The sequence below is a fragment of the Callospermophilus lateralis genome, chromosome 1 (assembly GCF_048772815.1).
Source record: "Callospermophilus lateralis isolate mCalLat2 chromosome 1, mCalLat2.hap1, whole genome shotgun sequence".
Classification (NCBI taxonomy): domain Eukaryota; kingdom Metazoa; phylum Chordata; class Mammalia; order Rodentia; family Sciuridae; genus Callospermophilus; species Callospermophilus lateralis.
Window position 1 is genome coordinate 198,123,457 of NC_135305.1, and position 15,829 is coordinate 198,139,285.

The window sequence follows — 15,829 nt, forward strand, 5'->3', positions numbered from 1 at the left end:
TTAATGTTCACTAAGCCCTTTATAAGATTCATTAACAGCCATTTTGTGCTGAAAGGACCCAGGAGGCAGATGGAAAGTGGGGAGGCTATTTTTAGTGATTTTGCTATTGATTTTACAAAATACTGAAGACAGAAGCACATTGCTTTAGGAGTCCATAGTTAAGCAGGCATGAAGTAATGCCATTAAGTAAAAGAGAGAAGGAAAGAAAAGAAAGAAGGATAAATGTGCATCTATTTCTACATATCTATATGTGCTTTTATGTAGTCACATGGATACATATATATATTCAGATAGGTATATATCAATGCATATATATATATGTATATATATATATATCTACATATATATACACACACATACATATCTTCATTTATATGTGTATATGCATATCAATGAAAAAGGGACTTCATTTTAATTAACACATCATTGCAGGTACTCTAATATTAATGTATATACATATAAATGGAGGGGGGAGAGAGAGAGAGAGAGAGAGAGAGAGAGAGAGAGAGAGAGAGAGAAACCATTTTCTTACCCAGGATTAATATTGGGTAGACTCCATACAGGTGAAGTAACAGAGTAGGAACAAAACCATAAAAATTGGAATAAAAATTAGATTTTATTGGGTTCACAGATCTATATGTAACATAAATGATGATAAGCCCTTGGATTTGAAATCAGGTGGCTGCTACCCTGCATTATCCAACTTTCCCTAGCCACAACATCTTTGCCTTTGACACATCTGTCTTTGGCTAGACCCACTCTTAATGACTTTTTTTTTTTAAGGTAACTTATATATTCTGTTCCAGTGGTAAATTCTGGCACATGTAGGTGATGTCCCAAACTGCCCCCATGTATTGCGAAGGACTGAGAATCCAAATTTGGAGGCAGAAGCCTATCTTCAAAGGTAAACATAAGTTCCATTTTGTCAACTTCAACAACATCTTTTCTCACTGTAGCCTCTCCAAAAGTTACTGTAAAATGGAAGTAGGCAAAATGGGAGTGGCAGGAGGAAGTCAAGGAAAGATATAAAATGGTGGAGGCTTCTCAAACACCAGTTTATATTTTTGGTCCTCAAGAATAGATTGACAGAGATCAAGAGATATCAGCTGAACACTACCCTTCATGGATACCAGTTCATATGGTAAAAATCAGGATCTGGCTCTGAGTCATTCATTGAACTTCTTTTGATCCATCATCTGGCTGCAACACTTAACATAAAATATAAAAGAACAAAAAGCAACTTTGTTCTCCTGGACTTCCTCTTGCCACATAGTTGCTCCTGCGCTGACACTTAACCCATTTGGGTCCATTTGCATTTTGGACATGACTCTTTCCCAAGTTTGTAGAAGGATATTATAGTTTCAGCATGTTCATTTGCTTCATGTAAATAATCTGTTCGAAACTCTTGAGTTCTTGTAGTTTACTTCCAATTTCTCTAGTGTAGGAAAATATTTGGGCCACATGATATGGGGAGAAGAGGTAAAGTGATAGTGTTTCTATAAGTTGATTGACATAAGCAAAGAGAGATCATTTTCTTGGAAATATCCTTTTTTTATGCCACTGTAATTTTCAGGCATTTCTAGAAAATAAAGCAGACCAAAAAGAGATAGATAGATAGATAGACAGACAATATATATAGGTAGTAATATTCAGTGCTCTTCAGAGAAACAGAACCAATGGACATGCACTTCTAGACGACACCACAAAACATGAAAATTTTAAAAAAGTCATGTGGATCAAAATGGGGTAAAAAAACACTACCCTTTTTAGAGATGACATGAATGTCCTTGTAAAAATCCTAAAAAATATATAATACATCCTCATAGAGCTGTAATTGTATTCACTGAGTTCACACAACACAAGAATAAAATTCAAAAATTAGCTATATTTCTATATGTGGTCATGTATTGATTAATGACAAAGATATATTCTGAAAAATGTACCCTTAGACAATTTCATCATGTGCAAACATCACAAAGTATATATAAACCTAGATGGTACAGGTCAATCCTCTGACAAGGCCTTCTGAGGCAATCAGGAGACCCAAAAACATGAGATGTATGAGGATGCTGCCAGTATAACATGGTGCATGGCTTAAGAGTGAACATTTTTTTTAATAAGTAGTAACATTACACTTTAAAATAACAATGAATAGTACAATAAATTCATAAACTTGTAGCACAATAGTTTACTATTTTCAAGTATTATGTTCTATATGCAACTACTGCTTTATTTTATGACTTGTAGTCAACTAGGTTGGTTTACACCAGCAACACCATGACCACATGAATAATGCATTGTGCTGGGACATTATGATGCTGACATGGTCACTAGGCGATAGGAATTTTCCAGCTCTGTTATAATCCTAGGGAACCACTGCTCTGCATGTGATCTGTCATTGACCAAAACATTATGTGGCAGCACATGAGTATACCAGCAATGAACTTGTGGGAACTGAAGTTAAACATGACATCAACTATGATCGCTTCAAAAATGATACTTCTAGGTGTAAATATAATAAAGCCTAAACCTTACTTGTGAGGTGAAAACTTAAAAAATGCTGATTTAGTGTGGGGTGCACTGGTGCATACCCGTAATCCCAGTGGCTCAGGAGGCCAAGGCAGGAGGATTGTGAGTTCAGCCTCAGCAATGGAGAGGCCCTAAGCAACTCTGTGAGACCTTGTCTCTAAATAAAATATAAAATAGGGCTGGGGATGTTGCTCAGTGTTGAGTGCCCCTCAGTTCAATCCCCAGTAATTTAATTTAATTCTTATTTTTAAAAATGCTCATTTAAAAATAATAATATAAATTAGAGATGTTGTGTTCATGGATTGGAAATATCAACCTGGTTAATATGTCAGTTCTCCCTAAATTGATACACAAATTTGACACAATTGCTATGAGATCTTCTATTTTATTTGCCATCAGACAAGATCATTCTAAGATTTAAATGAATAAGCAAAGAAGGTAAAATAATAAAATTTCAAAAAAAATAATATATTAAGAAGAATACTGCTACCTGATTCCAAAATTTCATATGGAGTTGGATCAAGCCATTGTGGTTGGAGAGTTAAGATGATTTGATCAATGGAAAGGAATAGAGTATGCAGAAGTAGCTCCATGCCACATGGATATCTGGATAACTGTTTGTTGTTGTTGTTATTGTTCAATAGCTTCTTTGAAATAGAATGCGCATATTCAGCAACAGACTCATTAAATCATACACATAAATATGTAAAATCATCACCACAATCAATTTAAAAATATTTAAAAAATAAGCCTCATGCACTTTCCTATAACCCCCCCACACACACACATACACACACATACAGACTCCCTACCCCTACCCCTCACTCCTTATCAGCCACTAATCTTCATGCTATCTCTATAGATATATATCTCATCTGGACACCTTGCATAAACAGAATGTGATCTTCTATGATTGGTTTCTTTCAATTAGTATAAGGCTTTCAAGGTCCATACAACTTGTAGTATATATTCCATATTTTTATGGTCAAATGATATTCCATTGTTTAGCTATACCATATTGTGTTTATAGTCATCAGTTGATGAAAACATGTGCTGAATAGTGAATGGATTTTCACCAAATACCCAGAAACAATCAAATGCTGGAAGGAGAGCTTCTTGGGTGAATGGTGCTGAAACTCTTGGTTTGCTAGGGCTGAGATAACAAAATAACTTAGACTGGATAAGTTATAAATAATATAAATTTATTTTATTTTATTTTTTGCAGTTCTGGAGGCTGAGGAGTTCATGAGCAAGCCCACCAACAGATTTCATGTTCCTTATAGATTGTGCTTTCTATATGTGTTCACATGCTGGAAGGCAGACCACCAGCTCCCTTAGGCCTCTTTAATAAGGACATTTATACCATTCACCATGGCAGAGCCCTTGTGACCTAACCATTCCTAGAAGACCCACCATCTAATATTATTGCCTTGGTAATTATGTTTCAATATATGAATTTTGAAGGGACATCTATATTCAGACCCTAGCATGTATCTATAGCCCAAAGTAATGAACCTTTTTATAAATCTCACAGTTGCTATAAAAATGAACTCAAATAGATTAATTTATAGATTTAAATATAAAATGTAAAAGTTTACAACTTGTAAAAGAAAACATAAAAGAAAAGTCTCTAGGATATACAGCTTAGTGAAGCTTTCTTAAGATGCCCAAAGCATGATACATAAAATAAAAATTTGGTATATTAGACGATATCAAAGTGAAATATTTTTTCTCTGAAAAAGATTATTTAAGAAAATAAAGATAAAGTATACCTTGGGAGAAAATATTTATAAACCACATGCCTAATGAAGTACTCATCTACAATATGTATAAAAGACTCAAAAGTTATCATTGAAAAGCAAATCATCCAATTAGAACACAGGCAAGAGACATAGATATTTCACTGAATCAGATATGTGGTTGGTAAATAAGAATATGAAAATAAGTTTAACTTTACCAGCCAATTCCTACTTTAGTTAATAGTTTCCTGCACAGCCATAAAATTACATATAAACAATTTATTATAGCATACATGAACAACAATACTTACTACCTACCAAACTATTTCTAAAGCCATTGATATCATTTTTTCTAAATACTTCTTTTTCCTATGGAGAAAATATTCAAAAGCAAAATTTCATGGTGATCGTGATTCAGTGTTGTCCCTTCTGTATCATATTTTCTACCTTGTTGTCCCTATTCATTTTCTCAATTGCAATGAAAAATGTTAATTAACAAACCTAAAATCCATAAGGTAATATGATATTTAGGTAGGAGAGCTGGCTTCTCCCTAGAAGTTGTGTAAAACCACTAGCTCTGTTTTTGTTTAATTTTTTGTTCATTCTTGAAGATTTCTTTCATTCACGAATATTCTAATGGAAATATCTGTTCCTTCATTCTGATATCAGTACTATGAGCTAAGCTGGTCACTGTCCTTAACGTTCACTTATGGCACCTATATCTGGGATTCCCCCAATCCATTGATGTTCCTGGACTTCCAGGGAGTGGTATTCTTCACCTCTTCACATGAATGTCCCCACCTATCTTCCTGAATAGACACAGCTGGCAAAATGTACCTTGAAATGTGTTATTTTTGACATGATCATTGTTTATAAATAAGATCCATAACATCGATATATGACAATACCTTATGTATAATAACTTATATATAATAAAAAAGTATAACTTTCAATGTTGTCTTTTGTACCAGTGAGAAAATCATAATTATTTTTTATCAGTTTTTGTTTAGTTTTCCTTCTTGATTATACAAATTAGCATAAATAATTAGGTTTGTAACTCATCTGAGATCAAATCAGTTGTGTCTAGGAAAATGAATAAATGTATTCCTCAAAAGACACTGGTGACCTTTGTTGGGCTTATTGGAAGTTCTGGCATAATATTAACCAGTAGCATAATTACCTTTTTGTTTACTTCCAATATACCCTGAACACTATCCGTAAACAGCATAATTTTGCATGTTTTTGACATTTATGGAAAAGGCCCTTCCTGCTTGTTATCAGTTGCCTTGTTCTTCTGTGAAATATTACATTTATATCATTCACATCACTATTCAAGATTTAATATTCTTTTTTATTGCATTTGATTGCTGTACTCTATTCCAATTTACACATACTACATATTTTCCATTGTATGGATGGACAAGTTCAGAATCTTTTTTTGTTAATTAATTTATTTTAATCAGGTATCTATGACAGCAGAATGCATTTTGATTCATTGCACATAATTGCAGCACAACTTTTCATTTCTCTGGTTGTTCACAATGTAGCATCGCACCATATGTGCAATCATACATGTTCCTAGGGTAATGATATCCATCTCATTCCACCATCTTTCCTGCCCCCATTCCCCCTCCCCATCCTTCTCTCCCCTTTGCCCAAAGTTTCTCCATTTTTCCCTTGCCCCCCCACCATTATGAATCAGCATCCACTAAAATTATGGAATGCTTCACAAAGTTGCATGTCATCATTGCCCAGGGGCCATGCTAATCTTCTCTGTATCATTTCAATTTTAGTATATGTGTTGCCAAGCCAAGCACCAGATCTTTTTTTTCAAGCACATTCTTATATACCCATTTACTAGTTATGCATTGCCACATGGCCACTTTCATTATATTCTATTCTTAGTTATAAGCAAGTAACTCAGTTTACATTCAAGGGTAGCACAGGAATAACATGAGATGGCACTTGTTAGAGGCAGTCCAGCACAACATGTTATACCTATCTTTCAAAAAAAATGGAATCTCACTTTACAAATTCTATCTGGAAGATTTAATATTTAATGCCTGAATAATAGGAGTTCTACACTAGGAACTTTGCTTAGCATGAAAAACAACCTCTAATCCTCTTAACTATGCTGCAAGTATTATTATCCTCCTTTTACAACTTAAGGAAGTGGGACTCAGCGGGGTTAAATAATTTGCCTATGGAAATGCCAGTATGTGGGAGAAAACATACTGCAACCTTCAAAACCAATGTTATCGGCATGCTGTTTAAATATAATAATGGGAAGCACTGATTATAATGGAAAATAAATATTGCCATCACTTATCTTAATCAGGATGGTCCCTCTTTATCTCCACCAAATGTAAAATGCAGTTAAATGACTTTCCTCTATAGACTTTATGCTAGATGTATTCACGAGGGTTAAAAAAAAATGACAGTGCAACTCTACTTCATATTGCCATATATGAGTAATTCTATGACCTTTTGATTCTTAGAAATATCAGCCTGGAACCTATAACTCAATAATATGTAGCTGCTCTGAGCCAAGGTTACTGTGATTATATAATTTACTGCAAAGAGCAATACCACTAGTTCTTTGTTGCATTGGGCCAATCTTGGAGCAGACAATATTGGCAATAAATCTTATCAAACATTTGGACAGAAAAGTAAATGATATCTCATATTTTTACAGTTGGAATCAAGAGACTACCTTCTTTCACTGTTTGTTTTTGTTTCTTAAGTTGTAGGTTTTCTTCTTATAAAGGCTAGAATATGGAAGAACCTGTTATTGGCCAACTTATTCCATTTCTGACTCAAGGCCACTAAAGATTGGAGAGATATCTCATGATGTATAAATCTATGTATTTTGGAGAATGTTTTTCCAGCTCCCCACATCTCTTCCTTGAAGAATTTTAATAACCTCCTAGCTTTGTACTCTCTGTTTTTGCTTTTATTCTTCCAATTATTTATTTACTTACTCCATGAATATTTATTAATTTTACGGGTGCTTTTTTTCCAAAAATCTTTCTAAAATGCGTATTTGATCATGCCACTTCTCTTCATGATTCTTCATCATCTTCAGGACACAACACAAAGACTAGAACAGAAGGCTTCAGACCTAACTGTCTACCCACCTCCAACTGTGAACACATAATCAGGGCATTACAAACAACTTGTCTACCTCAATGACTCTACTCTTTTTTATTTCTCTATTTATTTATTTATTTATTTTACCTTGTCACACACAACTTTTTGTTGTATTTTAAAGCCTAGGTAAAACTTTCCTTCCTTTCTTTTTCATCTTATTCCCATAGAATTTTTGTATATAACTCTATCAGCACTTCTTAATTGTTCCTTTTTAATTCCTTTAAATAGATAGCCATGAATAGATTCCCACCACAAGAGATTTTTAAATAAGGATTGTAAGCTAGAGATTTTTAAATAACAATTGTAACGATTGTAAGTCACATGGTAACTTATTGGGGCACACATTAATAACACTGAAGTTCTAAGGGTCTTCATGTAAATCACCTGGGCTATAACACAATCTTTCTTGCACCTATTGTGGAACAAAAATACAGTTTCCCTTTACCAAATGGGACACTTCACCTCAGCCTTCTTCTGTGTTTGACAGTTCAATAAGAAAAAGACACGTGGGCTGGGGATATGGCTCAAGGGGTAGCGCGCTCGCCTGGCATGTGTACGGCCCAGGTTCGATCCTCAGTACCATATACAAACAAAAATGTTGTGTCTGCCGAAAACTAAAAAATGAATATTAAAAAAAAAATTCTCTCTCTTTCTCTCCCTCTCTCTCTCCCTCTCTCCCTCTCTCTCTTAAAAAAAGAAAGAAAGAAAGAAAAAGGCATGTGTATCAAATTAATGCTCTCAGATATCCATTTCTAGGGGCCATGAATATGTCCTCCAAAGAAAATTTTCCCCTCTTAGGAACTAGGAATGCTAAAGCTAAGTTCATGGTTTTGGGAACAAGATGCAAAAATTACTTCATAGGTGAGTTTGGGCCCCTTTTATATCCACTCCAACATATTGATCCATGTATTCTCATCCAGAGAATGCAATCATACATTTATCACTATTTTCATACTTTTAAATACCCCAATCTTTAAGACATATTTTCCATAACTCCTTCTGTTGTAGGCCATTTCATCATTATTGGAAGCCAAGTCTCTTCAGATAATTGGATACATAGTAGTCTGGGGAATACCAAAAGTGTGGGATCCATTGCCCAATTTCCTTGTAAAATGATACTTTTCACTATTGTAAAATGGTAGTGGGTAGTGTTGAGTGTCATCCCATGGCAAAGAATAAATCACTCTGTCAGTCGAAGTTGAGACTAATGGTAGAATTGTGCGCAAGGAAGACAAATTTGCATTCTGAACAGACTCTTATTTCTATAAGGACAGACTGCTCTTCTTCCCATGATGGAAGAGGTCCAATATAATCAAACTATCACTAGGTGGCTGTCTGATCCTTCCTCCATCCTCAATCCTGGGAATGATGCCATATCAGTATTTGGATTTGACCTCTACTATTGGCAATTTGGGTACTCAGCAGGTATAGCAGTCAGATCAGCTATGGTGTGCAAGGTTTCATGTTGTTAAATTTACATGGATCCTTCAGAGCTGCCAAAATAGCATGTTTTTCGTGAGTTCATTAATCAAACACTGGATAATTGAAAAAATGAATCTCACCGATGACCCCAGGATAAGTCCTTTTATCCACATGGTTACTGACAATCTGAGTCATAGTAAATTCTATAAGCACTTTCGTGGGACACAAATATATTCTCATTCTATTTCCATTCTAAGAAACATTCACAGTATTCATCCCTAGAATTCCCATTTACTGATTTTTCAAATTTATTAAGTAACTATGGAGACTCAAATCAAGTTTATCTCCCCTGAACTAGGATTTATCTGATTATATAGTTCAAGAAACACTGTCTGTATTTTTACTGTGGGTACTGTGAAAAATTAGTTACTAGTCACTATCTCATAGTCCTGGAAGTCATAACAAATCTGTCCTTGTAAATTTTTGCTATACTTATACCCACCTGGTCAAGGATGATTACGTAGTATTAAGTGGCATCTGTTACTCCAGGATCATACTATTCACATTAAGATATGGAGCCCAAAATCATAATGGTGAAAGGAGCCCCAATAGCCCTTTGTATCCAGACTAAGAAGACAACCAACTACCACAGATGTTTACATGGACTCTGGTTTCCCTTCATGAAAGTTTTGTTTTTGTTTTTGTTTTCATTTGGTACCAGAGAGTAAACTCAGGGGCACTTAAACACCGAGCCACATCCTCAGTGTTATTTTGTATTTTATTTAGACACAGTGTGTCACTGAGTTGCTTAGGATCTTGCTTTTACGGAGGCTTTGAACTTTTGATCCTCCTGCCTCAACCCCCTGAGATGCTGGGATTACAGACATTCACCATTGCACCCCACTAGAAAAGCATTTTAATGTGAAGAGAGTTTTCTCTAAGTCCCCATGATGAACAAGTCTATTCCCACATTACTTTATCCCTGAATCTTCAAATATTTTTCCTATTTTATTCCAGAAAAGTTCTGGAATCTCAGTCTTGTTGAACACAATTTACCAATGAACCAGAGCCTCAATATACTAAGAAAAATGTTAGATCCCCTTTCAGGTCATGAATACCTGCTCCAATGCCCTTAGAATTTCATTTCCACCAATGTTTCCCAAATTCTGCCTGGATAAGTATATAATTATCCCTATGGTTCACATAAGTATTTAAGTCATCTTACAGTACAGGAGGTAATGGAGTGTGGTACATTTGGGAGCAGAGGTGAAATAACATCCCCTTGTAAAATAACAACATCCCTGTATTCGGTACACCATTGAAAAGTCTTTATGCAATATGCAGTTAGTTTCCTCCTACAGTGTGGAGAAACTACTCTGACAAAGGAGTTTCAGAAGGATGTGCAGTACAGGGTTCTGGACCTCATCCCTCTGTTGAAATTTTCCCATCCTTAATATCAGAGTGCCCACTCATTCCTAACCAACACCTTAACTTTCACATAAGACCCTTTGCAAAAGCAAGCAAGGGACATGTATTGTGGGAGGGAAGGAGAGAGAGAGAGAAGGGGAGAAAGAAATCTTGAATTTCAATGGATGATAATGCACAATATATTACTGTCACCTTAATTGTTCCATAAGAAAGGTCAGAATGGGCATTTGAATTATAATAAAAAATAAAGATGGAAAAGATAGTCTTGTAAAAAGCAGGCAGAGTCATAAGTGATTTGTGTTATTAGAATAATGGTTATTTTGTAAGTTAGAGATTAATTTTATGTATTTTATGTCCCTTTTCTATTTTTATTCCCAAGACAGATCTTTTTGCTGGTTATGAATATGAATCTGTATTTTGTATCTATGTTACAAACAATCTTCACATCTGTCATATGTCAAAATCTTCTGATAATTTCTCAAATTCATATAATATGTGTGAATTCTATTCTGTCACCATTTCAGTTACTTGTAGATTTTGCAGTTTGGAATACTTTTTTATCACCAAGTTACAAGCATCTTATCCCCCCCAATATTTTAATACTATCATGCTTACTCATATGATGTTGCTTTTACTTGTACCAGCTCTTTATATCTATCTACTCTTCTATCATCTACCCATTTTAATTATTTTATTGTTGTTGCTTACTTAAAGGAGTAATCAGACTCCATGCCAATGCCACTTAGTGAATTCTCCACAATTGCAACAATATTTGAAGTTCTATTTATATTTTAAATTAAATTTTCATAATTTGAGTCTAATTCTGAACTTCATTTGGTTCTACCAAACTAATTTTCACTAGACTCTTTCAATTACTATACCGGTGAAGTATGTCTTTAAACCTTAAAGGTATACCTGTTCTTACTATTTTTTTTTCACATTTAAGGTCTATATAAAGTAGATAAAATAGCCTAGCATGTTGTTGGGTCTTTGGATAAAACCGAATTAGATATTCAAATTTAAATGGTGATAATTGATATATCTGCAATAATGATTATTTACGCCAAAATATAGGGTGTGTATTTCCCTTTTTTAAAGTGTTTGATGTTCTTCATTAAAGTATTGTGGTTTGTATAGACCCTTCATGTGTATAGATAGGTCATTCCTTATTTGACCAAGTTTATAGCTTTAGTATGAATGACTCATTTTTCCAATTGAATTTGCTATTATAGATAGTATCTAGGAAAGCTTTTGGTTTGTTCATATTGACTATTTCATTTCCATCTATTTCCCTAAAATTTTGTATTGTTTAGGTACACAGTCATGTTATTGGAAATAAGTGACATTCTCTTTCTTCCTTTTCAATATCTAACATTCTGTATCTTGTTGTCTTCTATTACTATACCCTCCACTGCATTGTGAAAAGTGATCATAACAGGAGTCTTTCTTACCTATGTCCTCATTTGACTTTGGTCAAACTGTAAAAATCATTTTAGCATTAATATTTTTCTTTTATTAAATCCCTATCACCAAATACTCAAAATAGTAAGAAAAATATAAAATTAATTTTATGTATAGCTAGTAAAATAAATTTTGGCTATAGATTTTGAATGCTTTACTGCTTTGGGGATCTGATTGAGATCATCGTGTGTTTTAATCTCTGAATCTCTTAAAGTATTAGAATAGCTTAATATTTGCTGAAATTAAACTACCTTTGTATTCTTAAAATCACCCTGCTTGGTGTAGTAATCCTTTAATACACTTAAAGATCTGTTGATTAGAGGTTTGCTTAGATTTTGTAAAATTCTGTTTATCTCTGTGTCTGGCTTATATAGTTGACTCTTTGTGCTGCTTATAATGATTTGACATTGGATTAGGATAGACTTATAAAAATTAGAAGAGGTTTTTATCATGTTCTATGACTTGCAACACTTTATAAAGTAGACCTATTGTATGTTCCGGCATGCACTTGCAAAATAGAATAAACATGTACTCTGCACCAGGCATTGTGACATGAAGTAGTGTAATCATCTAAACAAAAACACATTCTTATTTTTACCTCTGATACTAGAAATAAGGAAATTGAGAAATACAGAGAATATGTTATTAGCACATACTATTCTTGGGAGGAAGAAAACTGGAAATTAGAAAATCCAAACTGTTACTGCTGCCTTAAGCCTTCCTGATTCCCATTTTTATGTATTAAAAAAAAGCTATTTTTCAAAACTATAAAATGCTCATGTAATGGCATAGGCACAGTTTAAAGAAACACCATTGCACCATTGTCCGTGGATCCATTACTTTTTAAAGAAATGGGATAATGACAGTAACTCTGGCAGAATGTCTCCTTGTCCCATCCAGAGAAATCTATGCTCTTGTATTCTGAGTTATTCCTTGGTTTTTCTTCAGAGTCATACCTCTTGCTTCTTTATTCGTAAGGGGTTATCCACTTGTCTGCCTATTCTGGCTTAATGAAGTCAAAAAACAGTTTTCTTGTTCCTCACATCTTGTTTCCAATGCTGGTCAGTTGTTGCCTGGACCGCAGCCTTATTTACCCATTCTTCTATCCATAAGTGCTTGGGCTGTTAGTAGTTATTCAGCTGTTAACAAAAACAAATACTGTTTTGAATGTTCTTGTACATGGCTCCCAATGCACTTAGGTAAACCTTATCTGGGATACATTTACCTCTGAGTAATTTATTTTGGATACATTTAATTTAAATGGATACATTTATTTCTGGGTCATTAAGTCTGAACCTTGTCACATTCGCTAGGTGATGTTTTGGTGTTTCCAAAAATATTTGTGTCCTCTGATACCGTTACAGAAGGACACAGGGGTTTGTACTACTTTACGATTTTTTCAGTATTTAATTTTTTCCACTGATTTTAAAAATTGTCAAAGATTGAAATTATTTAAACTATAATCATTACTAGGTAAAAAACTGCTTTATTTGCATTTCCGAGATGATATTGAGCACTTTTGTACAGGGAGAGTGGTCATTTCTTTCCTGCCAGTTGTTCATTTGTCTCTTCAAATAATTTGTTATTTGTTTGGTATGCAGTATTATTTCTATATTCTGAACATCAATGCTCTCTGTTTTTTTTTTTTTTTTGTTAAATATTTTAACTTCATTATATTCATCTTGTGTCCTGGGTATTATATATTTAAAAATCATCAAAAAATTACTTATTTCATTTTTTCATAAAGACTAAAGCCTAGCCAGGCTCAGGGGTGCACACCTGTAATCCCAGCAGCTTGGGAGGCTGAGGCAAAAGGATCATGGGTTCAAAGCCAGCCTAAGCAAATTAGCAAGGCCATAAGCAACTCAGCAAGAAACTGTCTCTAAATAAAATGCAAAACAAAAGGGTTGGGGATGTAACTCCTGAGTTCAATGCCCGACACATAAGGTAAAAACTGGTCATGCCAATCCAGTAGAAATTGAGCTGTATTGAGCTGGGTGGCAACTTTATTTATTCCATGCTCCTTTGCTTACAGACGTTTTCAGTGCAATTTGTACATTGTGTTTATAGCAAACCTTTCCCTCTTATTTTTAAGGTGGATGAAATTTTAGGATATTTCCCACCCATTCCAGACAAACTCCCTAGTTTTCCTCAAAACCTCAATATTCAACAGGAAATCCCAAGGAGGAAAAAATCAAGAAGAAACTAAGTGCAGTTTGAGGATGTCGTGGACTGAATTCCATCTCTGCTTACATGTCAATCAAAAGTCCCAAGTTCTCTCCCCTGAAAAGCCTGTATGCTTATCTGAACTCCTAGTGTCATGTTTACCAATTTCTTCTACTTATTTTTTCCACATAAGGGACTGATGCCATCGCACAGATTAGAAACTTGACACCATAGCACATTTGAACTAGTGAACTGTAAAAGAGAGAGAAGAAGAAGAAATTATGTTAGAACCACATTTAATCCTATTCCCATTTATAATCTGTAGGGTTAAATCATAAAATCCCTCTAATCGCATTTCTCTTCATATCGATAGTTAAAACCAATTTTTACATAGATAGATATAAAGTCTTTTCTACAGTTTTTGGAGAGTCCTTGAATGTTCCTGACAAAACTTCTGTAATTGAGTGTGTTAGGCAGTTTTGCATTACTGTGACCAAAATACCTGACAAGAACAACTTAAAGGAGGAAAAAGTTTATTTTTGCTCACAGTTTTAGAGGCCTCAGTCCATGAGTAGCTAACTCCATTGATATGGGTCTGAGGTGAGGGAGCACATCATGCCGGAAGGTTGGGGCAGAGGAAAGCTACTCAGATTATGGCAGCCAGGAAAGAGAGAATAAAAGAGACAGAGGGGAAGGGGCCAGGGACAGAAATACATCCTCCACCCATGCCCCACCTGCCTACAGTTACTACTCATTAGTGGTCCCTTAAAATTATCATTCCATCAAATGAATTATTCTGCTAATGAGATTACCGCCTTCACCATGCAATCATTTCCCCAAAATCCCACCTCTGAACCTTGCTGTAATCTGAATAATACTTTTAACATATTGATTTTGAAGAAGATTTTCTATCCAAACATTATACTGAGTAAAGGGGAAAGAGGAAAAATGGTAACTCAGGTCTTGAGTTGAGTCTTCTGGGTCATTTCCCATGGCAGTGCTAAGCTTTGACTTTCTCCAGATTCTTTTGCACAAGGACAGCTTCTATATTTCAGTCTACATTTTTTTTTCATTCATAATAACACTTTTAACAAAGCAGGACCTTCTGTGAGTTAAGACTTACAGACTCAGTAGCCTCAGATATACAAAGTCTGTTGCCTAGTAAAACATCGCAATGTAGGGGTGCTTACACTGAGTTATGGGTCTGTATGTTTGCCAAAACACAGTGGGACTGTATAATATTGTATTTTATTTGTTTGTTCAAGTTGTAAAATGCCATCCCTTTATAAAAAGCCTCAGGGTTATATGCAATAAAACTGCATTAATTGGAATATGTAAAGCATTTGAGACAAATGACAGCTACCCAACTACATGAAACCACATGCACACAGCAGGAAAATGGTAATACTTATTTACCATGAACACAAGGGACAGCTATATTTAAAAATGTTTTATACCTCCTGGAAAAAAAATTCATGTGTGCACACACACACACACACACACACACTCATAAATCACTAGAGTTCTTTCAAGACTTGAAAGAATATAGGGCTTTATTGAATTCACAAAGTATACTTAGAGCATACCTATCCCAGGAATTCTGGTCTGGGGTCTTCAGTGGGATTTCCTGAGGAGACTAAAAATACAACAACAGGTCTAGATTATTAGATCTTAGAATATTGATGTTGGTGGGAAGGTTAGTTATTTCTTCTAATATACATGTTTATGAATGTACATGAAAACAAAGTTTATACATATAAAGTCTGAAGTGTCAACTCATATATAAAAAATAGCTATACATTACACCCTCATTTTTTATGAGACAATGAACTCCCATAATAAATTGTCATGAGTTTTTCTAGGTTCTATGGTAGTGAGAATTACGTTGACAGTCTATGGAAAAATGCTTATCTTTCATGTTCCTGAAATAATAG

General features: G+C 34.6%; 1 non-coding gene across 1 annotated transcript; it reads right to left on the reverse strand.

Moving 5' to 3' along the window:
• Positions 1–5,978: 5,978 nt before the first annotated feature.
• On the reverse strand, positions 5,979–6,085 carry LOC143384503 (U6 spliceosomal RNA). Its single transcript, XR_013089347.1, has one exon. It is a non-coding gene; the product is annotated as a U6 spliceosomal RNA (small nuclear RNA).
• Between the last annotated feature and the right edge of the window lie 9,744 nt (positions 6,086–15,829).